This window comes from Triticum urartu, chromosome 2A (genome assembly GCF_056163025.1).
Source record: "Triticum urartu cultivar PI428250 chromosome 2A, HENAU_Tu73, whole genome shotgun sequence".
NCBI lineage: Eukaryota > Viridiplantae > Streptophyta > Magnoliopsida > Poales > Poaceae > Triticum > Triticum urartu.
Genome location: NC_141874.1, coordinates 65,499,388 through 65,526,102, shown reverse-complemented (window position 1 = coordinate 65,526,102; position 26,715 = coordinate 65,499,388).

Genomic DNA, 26,715 nt, shown 5'->3' with positions numbered 1-26,715 from the left:
TGCACGGGCCCCCCCAATCTTGCCTCGGTCGGGAGATGCAAAATCAAATGCTGCATTGGATTAAAGAAGCCCGGTGGAAAGATCTTCTCTAACTTGCAGATCAACTCCGGCGCCAACTCTTCCATTTCTTCTAGCACGCCAGGCGATAGTTCTTTCGCACAAAGAACACGGAAGAAATAGCTGAGTTCTGCCAGTACTAGCCATTCATCCTCAGGGATGAAGCCACGCAACATCACCGGCATTACCTGCTCAATTCATATGTGCCAATCATGACTCTTGAGACCAAATATCTTTAGTTTATCAAGATTCGCTCCCCTCTTTAGATTCGCTGCATACCCATCGGGGAACATCAACCGCTGTTGCACCCACAAGAGAATTTCCCTCATAGCTGGCCTTCCAAGATTGAACCATGCCTTTGGCTTCGTCCAGTTCTGCTTTCCTTTCGGTTCTTTCATGTTTTGTAACGGCCTATCACATAGCGCCTCCAGATCGACTCTAGCCTTAGTATTATCCTTTGACTTCCCATCTATGCCGAACAATGTACCAAAAAGTGCCTCGGCGATATTCTTCTCAGTGTGCATCACGTCGATGTTGTGTGGGCAAAGGAGGTCTTTGAAGTAAGGCAGATCCCATAAGCATGTTTTGTGAGTCCACGCATGCTTAGTATTATACCCCTTGAAGTACCCTGGACGTTGTGGATCTGGCTCGAGAGCGTTTAACTGATCCAGGGTCTGTTGGCATGTCAATGCAGGTGGTGCAGAGTTTTTGACAACTCTACCCCTGATGAAGTTCTTCTTGTCTTTCCTGAACTTATGGCGAGGATCCAGGAACTGTCTATGCATGTCGAAGCAAGAAAACTTGCGACCGGCCTGAAGCCAACGAAACTCAAGAGCTCCCTTGCATGTGGGGCATGGGAACCTTCCATGCACACACCAGCCAACGAATAGCGCATACGCCGGCAAGTCATGCGTCGAGTACATGTACCAGACACGCATTATGAAGTTCCGTTTGCTAAAGGCGTCGTATGTCTTGAACCCATTATCCCAGGCTTCTTGCAATTCGTCCTTCAGCGGCTGCATGTACACATTCATATTTTTGCCCGGATAGTTGGGTCCTGGAATTATCAACGTCAGGAAAATGTTCTTTCTTTGCATAATCTGTCCGGGGGGGGGGGGGAGATTGAGTGGAAAGACAAATACGGGCCAACAACTGTATTGGGCTGCCGTCATACCAAACACACTGAACCCATCCGTGGTGATGCCGACTCGAGGATGCCTCGGATCTGCCGCTTTGTCAGCATGTAATTCATCAAACCTTTTCCACGCAACACCATCCGATGTGTGTGCCATCATCAGATTCCCATCTGCATCTAGTTCGGTTCTTTTGCCTGTTTTGTGCCATGTCATCTGTCTGGCCGTCTCTTCGACCATGAAAAGACGTTGAATTCTTGGTACGATTGGCATATACCGAAGAACACTAACGGGGATTTGGTCTGTGTCTTCTCACCCATACCGTTGTCTACCACAATATACCTGGAAGACTTGCAAATGGGACAATAGTTCAAGTCCGCATAGTCAAGCCTAAATAAGGCACATCCTTTCTCACAGGCATGTATCTTCTCATAGGGCTAGTGCACGGAGGATTTTGTCCGACTGGTACAGGTTTGCAGGCATTATATGGCCTTTGGGTAGAAAGCGTCCAAATACTGTCATAATTGCGTCATAGCATTCTCTGCCCAAGTTGAACTGAGCCTTCAGAGCCATTACTTGTGAGATGGCATCCAACTGACAAAGCTCAGTGTGCTCGTGGAGCGGACGTTTCGAAGACTCCAACATTTCATTGAAGGCCTTTGCAGATTCCTCCATCTCCTCGTCCGAATCCCGAGCATCATCATAGCCTTGCACCATGTTTTCCATCCCGGTACCATGCTCGTCGGTGCGACGACGATCCACCTCAGCTCGGTCACGTTGGGCAGACTCACCATGAAATGTCCACACCGTATAATCGGGCATAAAACCACTCTTCTGCACAAACCCCTTAGTTTTTGTGAACCATTCAGCGCTCCATTTGTTCTGACCAGTGTGACCGGTATACATCCAAGCACGGTCACTCATCTTGACTTTCAGAGCTACTGGACACACAACAATTATATATGTAATTCACCATGTATATATTCATCAGTTGATCTACTTTGTCAATTTTATTACGTCCATGCAACCTACACTCTAATAGGTAATGATAGGTCCTAATCCCACCCGTGTATGTGTAGATTGGGTTTATTTTCCCATGCTATGCTCCGGATCCGACGCAAAATTTCGGCAGCACCTCCCCGCTGTTCTCCTGATACACGTCTCTGCAATAAACAGAGAGGATGTGTACCCGGAGAACAACAGGGGAGGCACTGACGAAATATATGCGTCGGATCCGGAGCAAAGCATATGGAAAAACGAACCCAATCTACACATACTCGGGCTGTCCATGGATAGCGTTGGACAATTCGAAAGAATCAAGGTTATAAATATGCAAATGCATGCATATTTATAACTATGACGCTTTCGAACGGGAGACACATATTGGTTACGCATACTGATGATTCAAGACACATATATAGCTAGCTATCAAGTTTCATCGGAATAGATCAAATAATTAATGGGGGAGGAGGACTTGTCATTTGTGCTCACCCACGAACGAAGGGGCAGAGCTCGTCAAACGCACGGCGAGGTCGTCGAACACCAAACCTCGCAGCGATGAAACAACTGCACACTTAAAACTACACGATCAACACAATTAAAACTACAAAATCAAAAAATATATGACCTAACTAATAATTCACAAATATATGACCCCGTCGGCCTCTGGAAGGCCAAAGAACACCTTTTCGGGAGGTGTCGGTGGTCGGGGTGTCCTGTCGGTGTCGGGGTGCCGTGTCGGGGTCTCGGGGTCGGGGTGTCGGGTCGGGGTGCCGGGTCGGGGTTGGGGTGCCGTGTCGGTGTCGGGGTCGGGTTGTCGGGTCCGGCTCGGGGTCGGGGTGTCGGGGTCGGGGTCGGGGTCGGGGTCTCGGGGTCGGGGTGCCGTGTCAGTGTCAGGGTCGGGGTGTCGGGTCAGGCCCGGGGTCGGGGTCTCGGGGTCGGGGTGTCGGGTTGGGTGCCGGGTCGGGGTCGGGGTCTCGGGGTCGGTGTGTCGGGTCAGGCTCGGGGTCGGGGTCTTAGGGTCGGGGTGTCTGGTCGGGGTGCCGGGTCGGGGTCGGGGTGCCGTGTCGGTGTCGGGGTAAGGGTGGGTGTGGTGTCAGGGTGTCGGTGTCGGGGTGTCATGTCGGTGTCGGGGTCGGGGTCTCGGGGTCGGGGTGTCAGGTCGGGGTGCCGGGTCGGGGTCGGGGTGCCGTGTCGGTGTCGGGGTCGGGGTGTCGGGTCAGGCTCGGGGTCGGGGTGTCGGGGTCGGGGTCGGGGTCGGGGTGTCGGGGTCGGGGTGTCGTGTCGGGGTGCCGGGTCGGGGTCGGGGTGCCGTGTCGGGTCGGGGTTTTTTCCTCTTTTTTCCTTTTCTTCTTCTTCCTATTCTTCCTTTTCTTCCTTCTTCTTCTTCTTCTTCTTCTTCTTCTTTCCTTTTTCCTTTTCTTCTTCTCCTCCTCTCCTCTTTTTTCTTCTTCTTCTTCCCCTTCTTCTTTTTTCTTCTCCTCCTCCTCTTCTTCTTCTTCCTTTCCTTTTTCCTCTTCTTCTTCTCCTCCTCTCCTCTTTTTCTCTTCTTCTTCTTCTTTCCTCAAACTAAACTAAACCTAAAACTAAAACTAAAACTAAATCTAAACTAAACATAAACCTAAAACTAATAAAACAGAAAAAAGGAAAAAACTAAATCTAAACCTAAAACTAAACTTAAACTAAACCTAAAACTAAATCTAAACTAAAACTAAAAAAGAAAAAAACAGAAAAAAGGAGGGGGGCTCACTTGGGGCAGGGCCGGTGGAGGAGGGGGGCGGGGCGGTGGAGGAGCTGGCCGGGGCGCCGGGGCGGCCTGGGGAGGCGGGGAGTTGGGCCCGGGGCGGTGGAGGAGCTGGCCGGGGCGCCGGGGCGGCCTGGGGCGGCGGGGGGCCGGGCCCGGGGCGGTGGGGCGCGGGGCGGCGGGGGGCCGGGGCGGCGTGGGGCCAGGGCGGGGGGGGGGGGCGACGGGGCGGCGGGGGGCCGGGGCGGCGGGGGCGAGAGGCGGCGGGGGTGGGCCGGGTGGGAAGTGGGACGAGAAGAGAACAGAGAGGGGCGGGGGGTATACGGGCCGTTAGATACTGCCTCTTTGCCGTCCGCCCCTCTTTGCCGTCCGCCTTTTGCCTCTTTGCCGTCTGCTGGCGGACGGCAAAGAGGTGGGCCGTTAAGTTTTTCCCAAACGGGCGGGGGGGTGGGGGCCACCTCTCTCTTTGCCGTCCGCCAGCTGACGGCAAAGATTCTTTGCCGTCAGCTGGCGGACGGCAAAGATATGGCGGACGGAAAAGAGCTTCTTTGTCGTCCGCCAGATCTTTGTCGTCTGCTTTTTGGTAGCTGATGGCAAAGAGCTTCTTTGCCGTCAGCTAGCAGACGGCAAAGAGCTGGCAGATGGCAAATTAGCTGATTCCAGTAGTGAGAGCTAAATCATACTCATCGTGACCGTGTGGCACACAAGGCAGGGGCTCAAATCCGTCAAAGATCAAGTCTCCGCGGATATCGACTGTGTAGTTTAAGTTTCCAAACCTAACCTGGCGGCCTGGGGCGTAACTCTCGATCTGCTCCAGATGGCCAAGCGAGTTGGCCCGCAATGTGAAGCCGCTGAACACAAAGATCTGTCTGGGGAGAAAAGTCTCACCCTAGACTGCATCCCTATCGATGATCGTAGGAGCCATCAAGCCTAACGGCGACGACACAGAGGAACTCTTAATGAAAGCACCAATGTCGGTGTCAAAACTGGCGGATCTCGGGTAGGGGGTCCCGAACTGTGTGTCTAAGGCGGATGGTAACAGGAGGCAGGGAACACGATGTTTTACCCTGGTTCGGGCCCTCTGGATGGAGGTAAAACCCTATGTCCTGCTTGATTTATTCTTGATAATATGAGTAGTACAAGAGTTGATCTACCACGAGATCGGAGAGGCTAAACCCTAAAAGCTAGCCTATGGTATGATTGTATGTTGTCCTACGGACTAAAACCCTCCGGTTTATATAGACACCGGAGGGGGCTAGGGTTACACAAGGTCGGTTACAAAGGAGGAGATTTACATATCCGTATTGCCTAGCTTGCCTTCCACGCCAAGTAGAGTCCCATCCGGACACGAGACGAAGTCTTCAATCTTGTTTCTTCATAGTCCAACAGTCCGGCCAAAGGATATAGTCTGGCCGTCCGGAGACCCCCTAATCTAGGACTCCCTCACACATGCTCAATTGTCGGGCCTTCTTCCCTGCATTCTCACATGCATGCATATTGTCATACCGATCCGTCTCTCCCATGTCGTTGATCTTATGACTTATGTCTTCTTTCTTTTATCTTGATCATGCGCACGCGCACACACACATCCCACGTACACATGTATACCTCTCACACATGCACGTTCAAGGTCTCTATGTTTCCATACGTAGTTGATTACCCTCAATCCTAACGCCACATCGAATCGTTCTCCTCTTTTCTGCACATAACTTCCGCCTGGATGGGTAAAACACACACTCACAATTAACAATCTCCTTCTAGCTACCCCCCCGCCTCTCACTCTTCCCCTATATCCTCGAAACCAATAAGACCATCCCTTTGTTTAATTCCCGCCTACATGCACCATCGATATATAGTAGTCTTCCCCGGTGTCTCTCGAACAAACACGTTCTCTCGATGTCGACTCCTCTCACACGCACACACCTTGTCTTCCCTCTCTACAGGCATTTTCTCTCTCGCACCCCATCGTTGGTGGCCTCTTCCATACACATCACCTCTCTATGATGAAGCCATGCACACTTACATTACATCCGCCATAGAGGACCCCGCGACACACACACACACACACACACACGCACGCACCCCCCACACACACTAGGACTCCATCTCTCTCTCACACACACAAACTAAGACTCCATCTCTCTCTCTCTCACACACACACACCCCACACACACACTAAGACTCCATCTCACACACACATGCTCTAGGTGGAGCATTTGTTCCTACCACCCTTCATCCAACCTTACCCGTATGATAAACAATCACCTTTATTTACTTGCATAACATGGACAAATTCCACTTTACTTTAGTAGTCAGCAAACTTATCATCTATACCCTTATAGAAAAACGAGTTGGCGGTGATGGTGTGGCTGTCATCTTGTAATACAGACCGTATGATCTATATCTGAGGATAGAAAGCAAACTATGATAACTTAACAGAAGATACCCGCACCTATCTCCACATAATTATCTCCCGCAACCTCATTGCTCAGCAATTAAAAAAGGAATAACTCTCTGGAACAATCTAGCATGCATGGTGGCCACTGCCGCCTGCCGGCGCCGTCCATCCCCATGCCTCCGCCCATTCCGACCACCAGTCACCACCACGCTCCACTCCTCCTTGCCTTATCTCTCATCTTTCATTTTTTCAATGACATTCTCGAGATACCAGTTTTCCGATAAAATTCTCAAGATGTCATTAGTTTTTACACATGGGATTACTCCTGCATGGGTCAATCACAACATGTGTTTTGTAAAAAAAATGCATATTGATGTTCCGTGCAATGCACGAGAATCTTGCTTGTAATTATATAATGCAAATCACGAGCAGGAAGTGACATTTTTTTGACACAACCACGTTAACATGGCCACATAAATCACTAGCTAAAGTAAATGCCATTATACTTATATCCCGATGCAAAAGGTTGAGTACATGTCCGAAGAGTAGAGTCGCAAACACGCACTCTGTCTCTCAGAATATCTCTCACACACACACCAGTTACGTGACACCCACTTAAGCAGACACGTATGTTACAGTTTGTGCACCCGCGTGTACACGTGATGCTGCGCATTTATTTAAGCTGGAAGGCGAACCCAAACAGTAGCTGCATTCATTCCCCTCCCGCCACCTCTTCTCTGGTCGCCGTCGCCCGATAGCCATGGGCCGGCCGAAGGTAACAACATACGCCATACTCCCGCCGGAGCGGTGCTTTAATATGGAAATTTTAGTGGTCATGCATGCATCTTTTTGTGCTAGCACTCCTATATAAGGGTTGACCGATGGCTTCCGCCGGACGTGTGCGGGCGGTGGGAGAGGAATGAGAAGGGAAGCGGGTTGTGGAGTAATGTTTTTTACCACACTTTCTTAGGAAACTGAGTGCAATAATTGAGTAGTTTTGCAAACTACCAGTACTACACCTGAAACGGTTCAAAACCTATACTCCCTTGCCAGCGCGCGCTTCCTGCGTGAAACGGTCAGCGTCGCCCTGGAGCTTCAGTGCCGCATTAATGCCCAGCCAGAGCGGAGGCGACCTCTCACTGGTGCCGGCTTTGAAGTGGCGCGACGGCCGAGAGAGCGCCGCTTCCCAGTGCACTCGACTGCTCCGCGTCGAGACTGGCCATAAGCCCTGTTTGGATCCATGGGTTATAGTTAGTTTGAGCTTGTTGGGGCTCAAATAGCCCTAAAGTATACACGCATGAGGGTTTAAATTGGAGCAAGTTGCACCGAACCCACCAAAAAAAACTATCCCACCCAAGAGGTGCTAACTGGAGATAGTTCTCATTGGGACCACTGAAAAATCACTCTTCTCTCTCTCCATGAAGTGAATTTATTGTCAATCTAACCCTGTCACCCAAACACCTCTTTGGCTACAGTTAGTTCAGGGTTAGTCATGAGTTAGTCTAACCTCTATCTAAGTTAGAGTATCAAACAGGAGCAGTATAGGACATGCAAGTTGCTCAAAGCATACGGGCAAATTCATACGTGAAAGGATTTTTTCTTTTTGAAAATGGAACGTGAAAGGAATTTTTTTAGAATGCTCTTGGCATGTCACTAACATGGGATAGTTAACCGACCTCAATAGACGGCAAAAACGCCAGCCCACTGCACTTTAATACTCCCTCCTTTCCAGTTTATAAGGCTTATCTCAAATTTTTCGTTTTCCCGATTTAAAGGGCTCATGTCCAACTCCTATTGAGATTCCGAGGCGCATTAAATCTTTGCATGCAATAATTCAAAAGGAACCCACCAATGCATGCAATGTTCCTACTCATCTAGTGGCCAAGCATGCATGTAGTGTAATTAATCCACATTAATGCATTAGTTTAATTTGGGTAGTTTTATGAAGTACGAGATATATTCCTCCACTCATCATCTGCCTTGATAGATGGGATTTCAGATTTGAGCCCTATAAACTGAAAAGGAGGGAGTAGAGACGAGGAGGGAGAAGTGATACAGGCTGCTGGATTACTAGAGATAGGCGTCGCACGGAAGCCAAGAATATGATGATAGCGTGGGTTAGCCATGCACTAGTATGATGTAACTACACTAGGTTGCCGTGTTTCGTACTCTTCCAGTCCACTTTGGAGATGATTGGTTAATTTTATATCGCTGAATAATATTAAATATTATGAGTGCAGATGCTCCACCACGAGGTTCCTTGCTCCTTCTCGGTCATCTGGAATCTATGTTCTTCCACTCTATTTTTTTACGTGAGCTTTGTTCATCCTTTTGCCAACACGCGATACATCTAGCATCAAGGTGCACATGTTATGCAAGGATCGTTCCATCTGTATGAAGAACACGTGGGACTGGAACTACGAGACGGACATGTACCCAGGAGTGGACGTACGAACCTGAGTAATGTAGCGCAGTAAGTGAAGTAGAAAGGCACAAATGGTATGAACATGCGTGGCATATAGGGTGTGTTTGGTTGCGTCTCATCTCAGCATAGTTGTTCCCTCTTCATGCATGCTCAACTCAACACCCCTCTTCATGCATGCTCTCTTCATGCATGCTTCTAGTGTATTTGTGCTAAACTAGTGTGGACTCATGCACCCTCCATACACTCTACCAAACACCCAAAAGTAGGCCGAGAAGGGAACTCTTGGGTGGCATTTGTCTCTTACTACGTACTACCACTAAATGTTGTACGTGCAATGCACGGTGATGTTATGGAGTATGTGACTAAGTACTCTACTACTACTACTACTATATTAGTTGGAGGCACATATTAACTTTTATATTTGTTTACGTGTATGCCCTGAGACCTTCCAACTAGACATGTCTTTCTCTCCAGCTCGCACTTTGTATTGTTCATACCACTAAGTACTACTACCTGTGGTCTCCGACCCAGAAGTGGAAGAAGTGGAGACGCTCTAGCATGCTGTTTTTTACGTTGGGCTCTACCATGTTGTTCATGTCCCACTCCTTTTGCTGATCTATGGGACATCCAGCACGTGCCGTGTTTGGCACCCTTCGTTGTAAGAGTTGAAACGCTAGCATTCATCAGAAATAAAAAATAATTATAAATTGGCAGTGATACTATTTTTTTGCGAACCAATCAATAATGATACTATACCACGCGGTTTCCTTGCTCCTCGATATCGGAAAGAATACATCCGTTCGCCAACATGTGGGACTTCGACCATCCTGGTCCACTTGCCATACACGCAGAACTCCAAGGGAGAGTCACCCAGGTCATCGCGCCGCAGTAACAATGACTAATGAGACGTCAAATCACATGCCCACTTCCCACTTTGAAGTTGCTCAGACGAAGGAACCATCATGACTTCGTTGAATTCCGCTTCTTGAAGAAAACTACTGTACCAGCAGTACTGCTAGCTACAGTAGTTACTCCAACAGAGGCCTCCTTTCGTTCATAGGATAGGAATATGAAAATCATAGGAAGTGAGATGACATGCATCTCAATTCCTATAGAGAAAGAGATGCCATTTGATGCTTAGGATAGGAATTTTTCCATTTAGTCTAGGCTAATATACTGGTAATTTGCTCTAAAAACTACAGTAGTAACTAGTAGTACTGGTACATGCTCGTACTCAAACATAGACACACACACTAACTACTAGTACTACTACTACTTCTCACATGCTGGCCAGACGCCGTTGTTCTCCTTCCCGGCTTTGTTGGCGACACCCCATCGTGCTTGGATCTCCGCCGACCTCTCTGCAGTAGCGCGTGCGTCCTCTTCTTTCTTGCGGCAACGGGCCTCTCTTTTCTTGAGTGCTTTCTAACTTTTCCGTTCCCTCTGTGCGGCTTTGGTTGCCTCTTGCTCTACCTCCCAGTCGGCCTTGGCAGCTTCAAATTCCACCCACATAGGTGTGAGGTCGCGAGCGGCGATGAACTCGGCACAACGGGATGCCACCGCTTGCCTACCATTCTGTGTGCGGTCGTGGGCGGCGAGGAACTCGGCGCGGCGGGATGCCATCGCTTCCTTACCGGTTAGTGTGCGGCGCGGTGGCATGAACGACGCTTGGTGACAGCTATGGGGTGGAGTGGCCGGACAATAGTAAAGTGCATTGGTTTGTCAAGAAATCAAGGACAGAAGACGAAGGAAATTTGGATTCCCCTTCAATCCTGGTCATTTATTACCGAGTAAAATGCATTGGCGGTCATTGAACTTGTCTTGATAGCTCACTTTGATCATTGTATACGAGATATGGTGATTATACGGTCACTGGCTCAGCGTATAGCTTCGTATTTGTCTGGTTGACCAGTCAAATAGTCAGCATGTGCCTCATCAACTCATGTTCTTTATCTATCTATCTATGCGGGCCTACCTGTCAGTGGAGAAAGAAATAAAAACCAAAATTATGCGTATGTGACATTACTGTTTAGACGTTTGCTGGAGGCCTCCGCAAACACCAAGCATGTATTCACCTGGCTCAACACCAACGGTCATATTCGTGACTCGGCGCCTTGCTCATGTATATCGTCCATCACAATGACAATCTATAAAACAACCTAGCTAGAGAGGGTACTATGGTGCGGAGTATGAACTATCGTGAGCAACCGATCATAGTGCCACTGCACACGAGTGTGTGTCTGATCGATTCGTCCATTATTCGTAAGTTATGTATGGTTGTGTGGTGTCTAATGGTGGTCGTCGAATGCTAGCTTGCGACAAGAGCGGTTGCATGGACGCCTGGGTGTCAATACGTGCCTCATACGCTTCAAAGGCTCGTCATCCATGAGTTCACATTTTACCACCACACCAGCATCTGACCGCCCTGGCTTATCGAAACCCCTTCCATCGCTAGCGCGCGCTTCTCGCCTGAAACAATCACCTTCTCTCTAGAACGTCAATGCCGCATTCACCGGCCTTAACTGCAAGTGCAGTTGGTGTGTCACTGACATGCTGGCCTGATGCCCGTTGGGCCCACATGTCAGTGAGACAATGCACCTGCGGTTAAGTCAATGAAGCAGCGTCCGCATTCATGCCCGACGCGACCTCTCACTGGCGCCGGCATTGCAGCAGCGCGATGGCCGAGAGAGTGCCACCCGTGCGGCATCCCGATGCAAGCGACTGCTCCGCGTTAATGACACCACGGCTGCCGATGAACCTACTCTGGTGCCAGCCGTCCATCCGTCTACCGCGGCTCATTGCCATTCGCCCGCTATATTAACTTGAGCCCCAGCTCCCAGCCATGGCCAAAGACCCACACTCATTCTCCTCCGGTCCCTTCCTTCTGTTGGCACCACTCCAACCATGGCCTCTGGGCACTCCAAAGCTCTCTTGGACGTACTATCGCAGGAGCAGACGAAGGACATCGGTGGCTCCACTCCGGGCGCGCTCCAAAGCTCTCTTGGACGTACTCTCGCAGGAGCAGATGAAGGAGATCATCGGCTCCCCCCGGCCGCCCTCCGCCGCCACGACCACGAAGCCGGCGCGTGTGCGCGGGCGTAGCCGGCAGTGAGGAAAAGTTGTAGATGGTAGGTCGCCACCGCTCTGGTCCCAGGAAGGCCACCGCTCCTCCACTCAGTCAACGCCAAGCTTGGAGGGATAAAAATCGGCGGCCGATTAGCCGCTTGACGGCGACGTGGAGGCGGAAATCTTCATAACCTTGTGCTTTGGAGGAGGAGGTTATCGAGGCGGATAAGGAGGAGGCAAAGGCAATGGCCGGCTTTCTCGGGTTCATGGCCGGACATGGTGGTCGGGGCCCGACGATCATTTAGATTAGGTTTACAATAGGTTTTAGTACAGTTTGTGCGAAATATGTAATGAATTTCGTCTAGTTTATAGGAAAAGTTCTCGAAATGTTAATGAAATTCATCCGGTCAATTTGAAATTTTCTTTGTTTGCACGAATTTTGTCTGGTTAGTTCATATAGTTGTCGAAAGGTATGCGGGCAGAATTGGATGGCATCCATCAGTGTCCTTGGACAGATGCCGGTGTAAATTTGAGGGCCAGCGCTGGAGATGCCCTAACTATCATGCTATAATCGCTAACAGTGCTCCATTATTTCGTAGGGAACATTTATCCCTTGATCAAAATCAGATCCGCCGTGTTTCGCACTCCTCCCACGTAAGAGTGTAGACTCTTGCTTACATAAAAATGGAGCAAGTGGATGGCACTGTAGCACATCATATCACTCAAACTAGCCCGCCTAACACGCGGGAAAGCACCGCCCTCGTCATTTTGTTCTGGATTTCTATCAATCGATCGCACGAAAATGTTACGCTTTGCAAGCTCAAAAGGAAAAGGAGGCACACTTACAACTCGTACGCGTCGCGTTCACATCGCACCCCCGACAGTCCAGCTCGCACGCCGCTCACCAGAGGAGACACGCGTTGTCTTGCATTTCACTGACATGTGGGACTCCAATTGAATAAACCGTTGATAGCCAAAATCTAATCGCTCGGCGGGCGTCGACTGAGAGGAGAGAGATGGGGGAGGGAAAATAGATCGCCCGCCTGCCGTGCACGGAGTCCAAGAAATATGTGGTGATAATGTGAGGTGGGCCGTGCAGGAGTCCGCACCGCTTCGAAGCCCGCTTCTTACCGCCCTGGCCCACCAGAACCCCTCCCCCACCCCACCACCTCCCCGCGCGCGCTCCCCCCTCAGAGGCTAGCTACCTGCATTCATAGCAAGTAGTACCAGTAAAATTCTGGGCTATAAAGGGCATGTACAATGGTTGATAAGATAGTCTTATCATAAGTCTTGCATGTAATTTAAAGATGACAAAAAAACATGTGTACAATGGATCATCTCTTAGCCTTATCTTCAATAACTAGTTATTCCTAAAAACATGGTGAAACATATTGTGCTAAGAGACCATCTCTTGTCTTCTCGACAAGCCTGCTTATGTCAGTTATGTGGAGGAGAGAGAGGCATTGACAAAGTCAAGGAGTGGTATCTCCAGGAGCCCGTCTCTACACATGCTCCTAGGTATAAAAAACTAATTCTAAAAAAGAGGCATAAAAAACAATTGTGTCTAAAAAAAGAAAGGTAAAAAACATTTGAGAGGAAATAGATACAGAGAGAGTGAGAAAAAGTTCTAACCTTATAGTCAACACTATGGTAGTATTACATGAGGAACGAGGGAGTGGTGCACATGCCAAGTTCACTGGGCTGCCGTGTTTCACACTCCTTCGTCGTAACAATGGAGACAATAGGTTTCATAAAAAATAAACAATGAATACTCGTTGCTCGTCCACTATATCGGAAAGAATACTTTCATTCGCCGACATGTGGGACGTCGACCATCCTGGTCCACCTGCCATGCACAAACTTATCCTGGTCCACCTGCCATGAACAAAGTTAGTCGGACGAAAGAACCATCATGACTTCGTTGAATTCCGATTCTTCAAGAAAACTTACTATACCCGCAATACTACTACCACACGCGAAGACTGGACGACACTGTACCACGTCATATCACTGAAACCAACTAGGCCAAACTAGCCCGCCTAGGTCATCTATTTTGGAACGGAGGGAGTACGTCTCTGCACTGCTATGATTTTGTGTTGCACGTTCTCTATACTTTTGCTACGATTTTCCTACCCTATGAACCAAATGAGGCCTGAATGTATGTCGACTATTGTCTGATCGATCGCTAAGCCTATAATTTTAGGAGCTAGGGCTATTGGTCGATCGACGAGGGATAAGTATAAGCGTACCACGAGCTCATCAGCCCCAACGTTTCTCTTCGATGAGTGTTTTGAAAGTACTATAGCTCGCACAGTAGCTAGCCTACTAACACCAAGAATCATCAAACAAGCCCTGCTGATATGATAAACAGTTCAAACTTACATCTAAGCATGCCATATATTACATCAAAAGCTGGTGAGGATACATCTGTTTCCATAACTCGGAGAGGGTTCGCATGATTCATTGCATGATTCACTATCAAACAAAAGTAGCAAGATCCACCCACACAAGACAGTGCACTAGCCCTAAGATGGTTTGATAACATGCATCGTTCTGGTAATTAAACACAGGGCAATGCAAACTACCCTGAAGGATCCGCGCGACCAACTATTTCTTGTCATCGATCTCTCGGGCAATGACCACAGCACGGACAACAACATGGGAATCAATTTCTGGGGCGATGTCCACAGGACTGACTGCGACATCGAAATCGATCTCTGGGGCGATGTCCACGGGATGGATAGCGGCATCAGAATCGATCTCCGGGGCGATGCCAACAGGACGAGCCACGACATCGGAATCATCAAGGACGTCCACCGGCACCTACACAACCCTAACATATTAGCAAGCACATTGCAAATAATCAAAAACCACAACTATGGTAATAAGCCATTATTTTTTACCTTGTGCAGCTCACCTGGGGATCTCATCCCTCCGGGGGCCATCTCCTCATCCTTGATGGGGGCCATCACCTTGCCAGGGGAATACTGCTTCTCAACGGCGACTATCTCCTCAAACTCGGTCTTGAGCCTCATATAGGTGGCAATCAGAGTTCCTGGGGTAGGCATGGTGGGGCCCTTGCTGTTCTTCCAACTTTCTTTGAGGAGTTCGTCCACCAACGTCCTCAACTCTTTGGCTAGTGCTTGTTTCTTGGAGTTCTTCGTCTCTATGGGTTGGCCCGCCAACATGGTCAACTCATTGGTCGGTGCTCGCTTCCTGGAGATCGCTGTCTCCAGTGGGTTGTCCGCCGACAACTCTTTGCCTAGTGCTTCAAGATCCACCAATGAACTGACAAACAAAAAGCAATTGAAAGGAAACCACAATCGCAATGAAAATAGGAAAAGAATAGGATGTGAGAATCGGTCGGTGCTTCGCAAAAAGAAGATTCTTGGAATGAAAATATAGCAGCATAACTTATTCGCCCACCTTTCCTTCGTCGGTACAGAAGAAAAATGGCAGAAGTGAGTAGCCTGGAGTGAGGTTTTCTTCAAGAAAGGGAAGAAAGGGCTTGAACGAGCGTTCCAGTGAAATGATGGTTGCTTCGTCCAGTCCAACTTGGAGGCCACCTTACCACTTCTGGTAAAGGTGTGGGTTTTGTGATATGACGGGTCATGATGGCCACACCGGGGTGACAGGTGAGTCTCGACTGTAGCACCTCGCTGTGATTTGGTGGATGGCACGCGGGCCCGGATGCTTTGAAATGTTCTGCATGTAGATAGAGCAGCTAGTCATATAGGAGTGCTCAATATTGTGCACGGCGACCAAGGCAGCGAGGAAAACAAGAGAACTACGTAATTAATGCATGAGTTTAATTAGGGTAGTTTTGTAAAGTACAAGATACATTCCTCCAATCGCAAAATGCCTTGGTTCATGAGATTTGAGATTTGAGCCCTTTAAATCGGAAGGGAGGGAGTACTGCACACGGTGTAATCTAGTCACTTGTTGAAATCTCTAGAAAGGCAAATACTCCTTTCCGGTTTACAGGGCTATACTACTCCCTCCGTCTAGGTGTGTAAGTCATCTTACAAAAACCAAATAGTCCCAAAACACTTAGGCGCGGTGCATTAACTTCTACCTTGTTTCTTGTTTCTTGACATATCAACCAATAAGAGATGAGAGGTGTGCATGCTTTTAATGACTTGCAGTGGCTAGTTCATTGCATGCAATGCTATTAATTAGCAAATAAACATTGGTGACCCTAGGAGGAAACGGTCCTAAGCGCGTGGACCTATGTAGAATGAGTATCAACCAATGGATAATGGAGTTTAATTGTTAAATAATAGCAATTTTGTCTCATGCAAGAGCCTGGCTAGTACTCCAAGGAACCGCACCACGCGAGCGTTTGCAACTGCCATGTTCGGGTTGCGCTTGGCTCTTCGCCTCTTCGAGAAGATGAACAATGATGTTACTCCTACTTCTACAGTATCGAATCCACTGCTGCATGTCCGTCCACCTCGTGCGGGAGGGATAGCGTGTAGCGAAAGCTTCTACTTACTGCTCCTACCTTTGCGTCTATGATAGGTGGGCCCAACAGGTGGTTGGCCCTCCTGTCATGCAGCCAAAGGCAGGTGCAGTTAAGGCACCGGAGCTCAGTCCACGAGGGAGAGGGCGTTGTAGTAATCAAATTTCTCGGTCTTGTACGAGTTGATGCGACACATCAAAGCACTGCACTCGATATAAGTCTTTTTACACATTTCAAATGGGCTACTTCGTATGTAGGAGTAGACATATTCTGCTTCGTATGTAGTCACTTGTTTTAATCTCTTAAAAGACTTATATTTGGAAACGGAGGGAGCACAACGCATGCATGCATGTCGTGACTTTCCTTTTGATACTTGCATTTGTTGATTTGGTGCACCTTGCCAAATTTTGACTATAAATTTAACTAACCAAATTTTCATGCATGTCACAAAAAATTACGGGGCTGTTTGGATTGTGACTATGTTTGTCTTATGTTGCCACATTATTTTTCCCACACTTGCCACACTTGCCTAACCTGAGTTGCTCAAATTGTTAGACACACTTTGGCTTGCTTAAGGGAATCTTGCCACAATTTTTGTGTCTATGACATGTGGGGTTCACTGCTAATGAAAAAATTCTTGTCTTAGGTGTGGCTAATAAAAAAGACTTATATTTAGGAACGGAGGGAGTAGAAAATATAAATAATAATGCATGTTGGGGCAACCCATGTTTCCGCTAATTTTAGCCGTGGGCTAGTTCACAATTTTTCCGAGGGGGTGGTTGTTCATTTAATGGAGGGACTTGTAGTACCAGAGTTGAACGATACAAAGTGCGACCTGACACACCATAGCACCACTTTTAACAAGCGGGTAGCTATCTCAAAAAACAATCAACAACTAAAAAAACGCGACCTGGCATGTGGTAGTACACAATTTTAAACGATTGTTTTAATGGAGTGAAAAGGAAAACTACCCCACTACGTATATATAGGCCGGAGCCTCCGCGCTTGCTTGCTAGGGTTGCTCTATTCACACACTCTCATCCTCTCCAGATCTAAACAAGATAGGGTTAGTAACTCTGTCTTTCTCCCTTCAAAAAACACTGGCTTTCTATCCTCACCGCTGGTTACAGATCTGGACGTATCCCCCTCCGCCGGTGAAGGGGAGGAGGGGCAGCGTTTAGGCCGTCGTCGACAGTGAGGGAGGAGACCCACTGCAGGCCGCACCGTTATCTCTGGCCGAGCGCCGGTGCCGGAGGTCCTCCGATCCCTTCGTCGTTGCCTGTGGGCGGATCCGGCCTCCCGCCGCCCACCTATCCACATCCCGATGACCTTCAGGTATATCTTCGTTCGAAACCGCCTTAGCGCTACTTCCCCAGCTCGCTACGTCGCTGCATGTGCATCATTTTCTACCTCTTAGCCCCTCTCGATCGGATGGTCCAACGTCACATTTTTTTTTCTATTGTTAGAGGTAAAGCTACTTCATGGAGTCGAATCTTGTACTCCCTCCGTCCGAAAATACTTGTCATTGAAATGGATGTATCTAGATGTATTTTAGTTCTAGACACATCCATTTTGATGACAAGTAATTCCGGACGGAAGGGTACTTGGTTCAAACAAGAAATAAAGTGGGGGTGGGGGAATTTAGTATGTACATCGGACTTGGTACAAACAAGAAGGAAAGGGGGGGTGAAAGTAGTACAGACTGGTCATCCAACCGGTCTCATGGTCGAAAAGGGAAATATAGGGGTACGCTGTACACAATGGTATGACCAGGACTAGATTTGCTATCCACACATAGGAGTAGGTGGCTAGAGTGAACAAAAATGGGACCAACCCAGATATGTTTCTTGGATGTTTGTTTCTCGGGGCAAAAAACTATGAATCACCACTTTATGCCCCTGTTTACGTACATGGTGCTGGACTGCTGGTGCACCCACTGTCCCATGCCCTTATACCAAATATTTAGGCTCTGTTTAGAATAAAGGGGCAGAAAACATAGGTCTTGATGAAAATAGAGGAATAGGAAAGGAATGTAGGTATAAAACCATGGAACAACGAACCGGAGGAAACTCTCAAGAGAATGTGTCCGGATGGACTACGAAATGTACAGATTTGTTTTTTTAGAGTAGCAAGCTTGGCAGTATGAGATGCTATTTGTTTATTCAGCTGCACAGTGACTACTCTTGTCCTCACCTCACGTACCACACATAGGTTGATTTTTTATTCCGGCAACACAGCACAACAACCTGTCTAACGCATGGCAGCGAGCGCCTGCCTCGGGCTTCCGCCCAAAAAATGAGCAGCTTTCCTATGAAACACTATTCACCTTTCCCGTGTTCCGAACGGTTGGAAGGGAAAGAATACCATAGGAATTGTGTTCCTACGAAAATCCTGCACCAAACCTGTGAACCGAACGCAGCCTTAGCTGTTCTTAATCTAATGTCCCTGGTAAAAATGAAGCCATGCCACTGTTATATGACAAGTTTGCCTGTAATTGTTTGAGATTCTGACTGTTTCCTCTGTGCATTTTTGTGCAAATAGGGATATCCAATTCACCTGGTTGCTGTTGTGACCTTTTGGTGCACTCCACAAAACTCTTCTTAAAAGAAGTGACTTTTGTGCTGTTTAACTGGAATGTTAGAATGGAACAGTTGGTTCATTTTGGTGGAACTGCACAAAGCGAGATCTGTGTTCCAATCCTCATCATCCATATTGGCGCCATAACCTTCCTTTAGGTAAGAATGATATTTAATGCATGTGTTCATCTCTATTTTCCGACTGCCATGAGAAAATAATGTTGTTTTTTACTAGTACACTTGTACTCCCGTACTGACAAAACCAATTCTGAATTAGAAGGCCAATCATGTACTTGGTTTCACCAACTGGTGAGGAGAAAGAGAAACAGAGCATGAAGAGGAAGAAGAAGAAGAATAAACAGTGCCAAGGCGATCTTGCTGAAGCCAGAGGCCTCAGTAGAGGCCATTCAAGGGCTCCGGCAATGACTACCTTACATGTGAGACGATCCTCCAGGGAGCCCTTCCACTTCTGCTGTCTCACTTAATTAATTAGGAGTACTTAAGTACCACTAATTTATTACTGCCTAATTTTCCTGTTGGAGTTAAACAAATCTTTAGTAGGACCCTATGCTGAATCATGTACGTGTGTATGTTTGTCTATGGAGGTGAATCATGTGGTGGAGCAAGGAGGGAATATTATTAGTGTCATGGCATAATAGTGCTATTGTTTTGCATGTCAATTTATTGCTATTGGTTCAATGAGGCAATGTTTTGCGTATTGTCCATCATGAATTTGATGCTACTATTTGAGTAATATGCTAATGTCTTCCTATCCTTTCTCACTAAGCTAATGAAGGTTTCACCTTGTTCCTACTTGTGCAAACAGGGATCATGTTGTGCCAATCATACATTTTAGTGGAACTACACAAGACAATACAATGAACTGTATCCCAGCCAGTGCTTTAACTCTGCTGGAAGTTCTTGATAATCTTTCGATATAATCTCAGCACTAGTAAACAAGAGTGATTTCATCCATACATTTGAAGTGCACAAAAATATATACTATTGTGTGATTCCAGTGAGTGCTTTATCATCTCTTATGGGACTACATGAATAAGCTTTTTTTCTCAGGTTGGTACGGGCCTAAGGCCTTCATCCATATTAGTTTCCTGTCATCTCTATTTGTATCGTGCTACTATCATGAGAAACTCCTTTATCTTTGCACGTTAAAGTTTTGCAACCTATGATAAATGGCAATGCTTTGAGTGTAGAGTTGAGCTAATTCGCACTGATTAAATAAACCAATACCTCTCTTTAAGCAAGACTACTATGTTGCTAACTTTACCCATTAAGATAATGAGGGTGCTTCTATTGGTTAGTGTATGTTTCATCAACTAGTTCCACTATTACAGTAATCTCACTCCCTCAATATATGTGCCAACAGGGATGCTCGATTTTGGTGGAACTGCACAAAAACTTTGGGTGCTTCATTGCCTCGACAGCTTCCGTCCTTTCCTGTCAGTCGTTAATCTCCGCTTGCTTTCTTCCTTTGTTGTCAATCGCTTGGCTTATCTCGGCTTCCAGTCGAAGGAAATAGTAATTGATATGCTACCTCACACAGGTTGGTACTGGTCTTTATCCTGATTATTGTGCCTGTCATATGTATTGGTAATTTGGTATTGTGCTACTGTTTGCCGATTTCATAAAGGAGTAATTTGGAGCCTGAACTCGCAAGCAAATCATTACATCGGGTGATTTCAGTAGAACTACACAAAATGATCAGATGGACATGTACTTATGCTGCTGCTATGTACTCCAAAGTTCACTCAGACAAGCATCAATGTTGACAAGAAGTGCCTATATTCATTTGAGTATCAACCGGCGTCAACCAATTGTCAAACTCCAAGTATTAGGAGAGTGAACGCCAAAAATATTGCTTGGTGCATAGCCCAGAAAAATTGAGTCCAGTCTTTTGTCCCAACTTGTGCCTTTTGGTTATGGGCACATATGGTAGCGAACTATATGGCATGGAGTCTAAAGATTCCAGACAAGGTGGTTGACGCGTATATTCATCTGGCACTTAATCAGTCTGCACGCCAAGGATGCTCCATTTCTGTTGAACTGCACAAAAAATTTGGGTGGTTCATTTTCTCAACCGCCTCCTTTCTCGTCTGCAATGTAGAATTTTGGCGAGATACATGACCAAGATGAGCCAGTAAACTAGTTGGATGAAAGTAGTGGCCAAGTTGCTCAAACCTCCCTCGGCATGAGGCCACTATTTGAGGATAAACCTACAAGCAAAGTTCAGAATGTCTGTGCTGCCTCTTATGTACTCGAAAGTTTACTCGTACAAGAACTAATTTTAGCAAGAAGTACCTCTGATTGAACACCATTTACCAGTCTGTACCCTAGGTAATTAAAGTTCATCCATGGATCATATTGGATGTGATTTCAATCATTTGGATGCATAAACATACTGAACATGTGTATATCTGAATCTTATTGTGAATTATGTATGAATATTGTCGTGTGATCTATCAATCATTTGGATGCATAGATATGCTGAGCTTGTGTATATATGAATCTTTTGAGTTGTTCATAGTGAATGTTGGCTATGAATATGAACGTGTCTTGTGAACCTGAGTTTGATATGAATGTTTACCTTTTCTGTTGTATTTGTGTGTGAACTTGTTAGTATGCCTACTGTGGGGTATAAAACGCAGGTCTCTTATAGAAGTAATGCTGTGTCCAATTTATGTGTTCCCTTCTAACCACATTATATATATTTATATTATTATTACTATTATCGTATATTTTATAGAGACTTATATATACATTATAAAAACATCCCACGTGTTATTAACTTATAAAAGTAAATGTTTAACAGAAGTTGGCAAGGAAAATCCTGGTTGTTTTTGACTCACACGCAAGGAAAATCCTGGTGATTGCGTATAAGCTTGCGAAGATTTTAAGTACCAATTTAATAATAATGTGCTCATTTTTATTTTGAGCAATAACTCGCTAATTTCTTAATTATATATATAAAAAATGTGCCTCTCCGGTTTATTCTTTGATATTAATTGCTCCTTCTAGCATAACATTACATATATATAACGAGCCCACCTAATACGTGTATTTCAAGGAAGTGCAAATGGGCTGGGATTTCTTAGAAAATATAAATGGGCCCGATTGACGCGAAATTATTTGTTCACCCAGCCCAGCAAATGGACTGTACATTCTAGAAAACATGGGTTAAATATATGCCACGTTTTTGCGGGCTGGCATGTGGGCCAATAGGTCGAAGGCTACGCAAGGAAAGCGCTACCCCACCGCCGGCCAGGCCATCCCTCCACCCCTCGACACCTCCTATTATTCTCCACAGACTACAACCCCACGCCACAACAGAACCAGTTATAACCCTTCTCCTCCTCTCAATCTACGACTCCACCGTCGCGTTTTCCCATCTCCGAGTCGTTCCCGTCCGAGGCCTCGCCGTCGTCCACCGCCTCGCTGCGTTCGGTGCGGCGTGGTCAACAAAGGAGAGTCATCGGAAGAGGACTGTACGTGGTGAGACTGACGGCTGGGACCCACGAGGTCCATGGTCGTACGCAAGGAAAGTTCCTCCTTATTAAGCTGAAAAAATGTTTCCTCCACCTGACAGCTAGGACCCACCAGCTGTATCTTCGCACAGAAGGAAGTGCCTCCTTGTTTTGCGAAAAAAATTATTCATCCCGTTGACAGCTGGGACCCGTCAGATTTGGTGACTGACTTGTGGGCCTACTAAGCGGACGTGTATGCACGACTTTGTCAACTTAATCAACAAATGATTCTAGCAGCTGGACCGTTGGATGTTAATCCAACAGCCGTGCTCCTTCTTCAACCTCTGTTCTTGCTCCTGTCTCACGTGGGCGGCACCGCGGCAGTGCTGCCACGCACTCGAACTAGAGAAGTTTCCCACTCCTCTCCATCTGCGACTCCACTGCCCCTTCTTCCCCATCTCCGGGTCATTCCAGTCTGGGTGCACTCGGCACAGTGTGGTCAACATGGTCAACAACCGAGAGTCATCGGAAGATGACTGTACGTGAGAGACTGACAGTGGGGACGCACCACGCCCATGGACGCATGCATGCAACGGAATGCGGTGAGGTCAACATGGTCAACGAACGACTTCCATCGGAAGTATACTGTACGTGGAGAGTCTCAGCTGGGTTCACGGCTGCAGCAAGTAAGTGCCTCCTTATTACGCGGAAAATAATGATTCCTCCAACTGACAGCAGGGACCCACTAGACGTGCCACCATATTTTGTGAAAAAACGTTTGCCCCCTGACTGCTGGGACCCACCTGACGGGCCACCGTATTTCGCGAAAAAAACGTTCCCCCCGCTGTCAGCTCGGACCCACCGGAAGTGCTTCCTTATTACGCACAAAAAAATGAATACTCCCCCGGCTTGCTGGGCCTACTAAGTTGACGGGGACGAAGGGCTTTGTCAACTTAGTCAATATGAACGATTCTAGCTCCAGTGACCGTACGATGTTCATCCAACGGCCATAGTGCTTCTTCAACCTCTGGTCTTCTTGCTCCAGTCGCCCAAAGCAGCGCCGGTCGTGCCGCATGCTCCTGCCTCCCGTGGCCGGCTATGCTATCGCAGAGGCCTCACCACTCCCTACTATTCCCATGGCTGGCCAGACCCAGCGATGACGGCAGCCTCACACCGCAGCCAAACCAGTGAACCCTCGTACTCCTCTCCGCGCGGGCTTCCACTGCAGCGTCTTCCCTGGCTCCACGTCGTCCCCTTCCTAGGCCTCGCCGTCGTCCACCGCCGTGGTGCTCTCCGTGCGGCGTGGTCAACGTGGTCAAGGAACGACTTCCATCGGAAGAGTACTGTACGTGGAGAGGCTGACAGCTGGGTCCACGGCCACAACCCAGTTTTTTTTTGTGATTTGCCAAGTAAGTCGCTTTGTCAGGCCTGTTGGGCTGCAAATCTTTCAAGACGAGGAGAGCTTTCATTCGGCTGGCCGAGAAAATTGCCCATCAGTAATGAGAAATGGGCTGTACATTTTTGAAACACATCAAACCGGCAATTAGTTTCAAATATCTTTTTTTTTCATTTCGAGATTTTAAATTACATTAATTTTTATGCGTGGAGAATGTGTTGGATTTTATATTGATATACATTTATTTTTAAAACCAGTTTGATTGTGAGTCGAAATTTTGGGATTAAAAACAGTTCGGACCGCAGCAAAATATGCAGAATTTCATATAATTTTTTAACCGTGGCCACAATATGGGCTGTAATGCTAACAAAAAGAATATGGGCTCCAAAAAAAACCTTAATAATTAGCAAATGGGCTGTAAATTATTAGAAATAATGGCAGATGGGCTGTATGCTGTTTTCCACAGATTTGAGGCTTTCCTAAAAAAAGGTTGACGCACAAGCAGTGACTGTTGGATGGCCATCCAACGGCCGTCGTGCTTCTTCAATCTCTGCTCTTCCTGCTCCAGCCGCTCAAACAAGCGCCGGCGGGGCTGCCTGCTCCCTCCTTCCCGCGGCCGGGTCTGCTGCCGCGCAGGCCTCACCGCCCCACCGTACTCCCATCGTTGGCCTAGCCATCCCTCTACTCACCCACACCTGCTGTTATTCTCCGGCGACGGCAGACGAACCAGTAAACCCTCGTACAGCCATACTCCCCTCCGCGTGGGAAACAACTGCCGAGTCTTCCCTGCCTCCATGTTGTTCCCTTCCCAGGCCTCGCTGTCGTCCACCGCCCTGGTGCTTTCGGCGCGGCCTGGTCAACGTGGTCAACGACCGACATGCATCTGAAGTGGACTATACGTGGAGAGGCCGACAGCTGGGTCCATGGCCGCACGCAAGGAAATGCCTCCTTATTACGCGCAAAACAATGATTCCTCCACCTAACATCAGGGACCCACCGAAAGGGCCTCTGTATTTCTCAAAAAAAACATTACCGCCGCTGACAGCTCGGACCCACCAGCTATATCTTCGCACGCAAGGAAGTGCCTCCTTATTACGCACAAAAAAATGAATACTCCCCCTGTTAGCTGGGACCCAGTATAGTGGCAGGCTGACTTATGGGCCTACTAAGTTGACGGGGACGGAGGGCTTTTCAACTTAGTCAATATGCACGATGTCCATCCAACGGCCGTAGTGCTTCTTCAACCTCTGGTCTTCTTGCTCCAGCCACCCAAACCAGCGCCGGTCGTGCCTCGTGCTCCTGCCTGCTGTGGCCGGCTGCGATGCGGCGGAGGCCTCACCGCCCCCCTACTACTCCCACCGCTGGCCAGGTCATCCCTCTACTCACCCACACCCCTTGTTATTCTGCGGCGACGGCAGCCTCGCACCGCAGCGAACCAGTGAACCCTCGTACTCCTCTACGCGTGGGCATCCACTGCCGCATCTTCCCCAGCTCCGCGTCATCCCCTTCCTAGGCCTCGCCGTCGTCCACCGCCCTGGTGCTCTCAGCGCGGCGTGGTCAACGTGGTCAAGGAACGGCTTCCATCGGACATGGACTGTACATGGAGAGGCTGTCTGGGTCCACGGCCGCAGCAAGGAAGTGCCTCCTTATTACATGCAAAATAATTATTCCTCCACCTGACAGCGGGAACCCACTGGACGGGCCACCGTATTTCGCCCCTGACTGCTAGGACCCACCAGCTACATCTTCGCACGCAAGGAAGTGCGTCCGGGTAAAAAAAAACGATTCGCCCCCCTAACTGCTGGGACCCACCAGCTACATCTTCGCAGGCAAGGAAGTGCCTGACAAACGGGACCCACCTGGTCGAAGAGTATGTAGCGTTGTCATTCTGGTCGCGAACGTGTACGTACATATATACTGGTGGATGTAGAGGCGCGCACGTGTCGTAGTAGAGGCGTGTACGTGTCGTAGTAGAGGCGCGCACGTAGCATGTACACGTACGTACAATGGCCAGGGTGCAAGAAAGAAAATACGGCCACGTATGTGTACATACGGGCGGGGTCTCGAACGCCTACTCGCGCATACGTATGGCCAGGGCTCGTGTACATGGCTGGGTCGGAACGGAGAAACATCGTCGTCGTCGTGTTCATGGGGAGGCAACGGAATGTGTCGTGTTCATGGGGAGGCAACGAAATGCGTCGTGTTCATCGGGAGGCAACGGAACGTGTGGGAGCCAACCGGCTGGGTCAGAACAGAATGCATGGTCGTGTTCATCGGGAGGGCTTGGCGTACCGCACAACGGAGGAAAGGGACCTCCTACGTTCGGAACGGGGTCCTGTTGATCGGGAGGAGTCTGGCATACCGCAAAACGGAGGAAACGGACCTCCTACGGTCGAAACGGGGGTCCTGTTGATCGGGAGGGGTGTGGCGTACCGCAAAACAGATGAAACGGACCTCCTACGGTCGAAGCGGGGGTCCTGTTCATCGGGAGGGGTGTGGCGTACCGCAAAACGGGACTCCACATGATACTGTTCATCTCCACCGTCGAGCTCCTCCAGCCTCCACGGGCTACCGTCGACCTCCTCCAGCCTCCACGGGCTCCTGTTCATCCAGCCTCCACCGCACGCTACTCCACCGGCTACTGTTCAACCACCCCTCCACCGTCTACTATTCATCCAGACCTCCAGACCACAGGGTCCTGTTCAACCACCCCTCCACAGGCACCCCTCCACCGTCTACTGTTCATCCAGCCCTCCACACCACGGGGTCCTGTTCATCCGCTCACTGTTCATCCACCCCCCCCCCCCCGCAATGCTCACTGTCCATCCCAGAGGCAACATCGATCGGCTTCAGTTAGTAGCAGTAGTGAAGGAATCGCTCGATCGGGTTCAGTTAACAACCATCGATCGATCGCTCGGGTTCAGTAACGCGTAGCCTGCAGTGCAATCGCTCGGGTTTAGTTAGAGCCCAACGCCTCGCT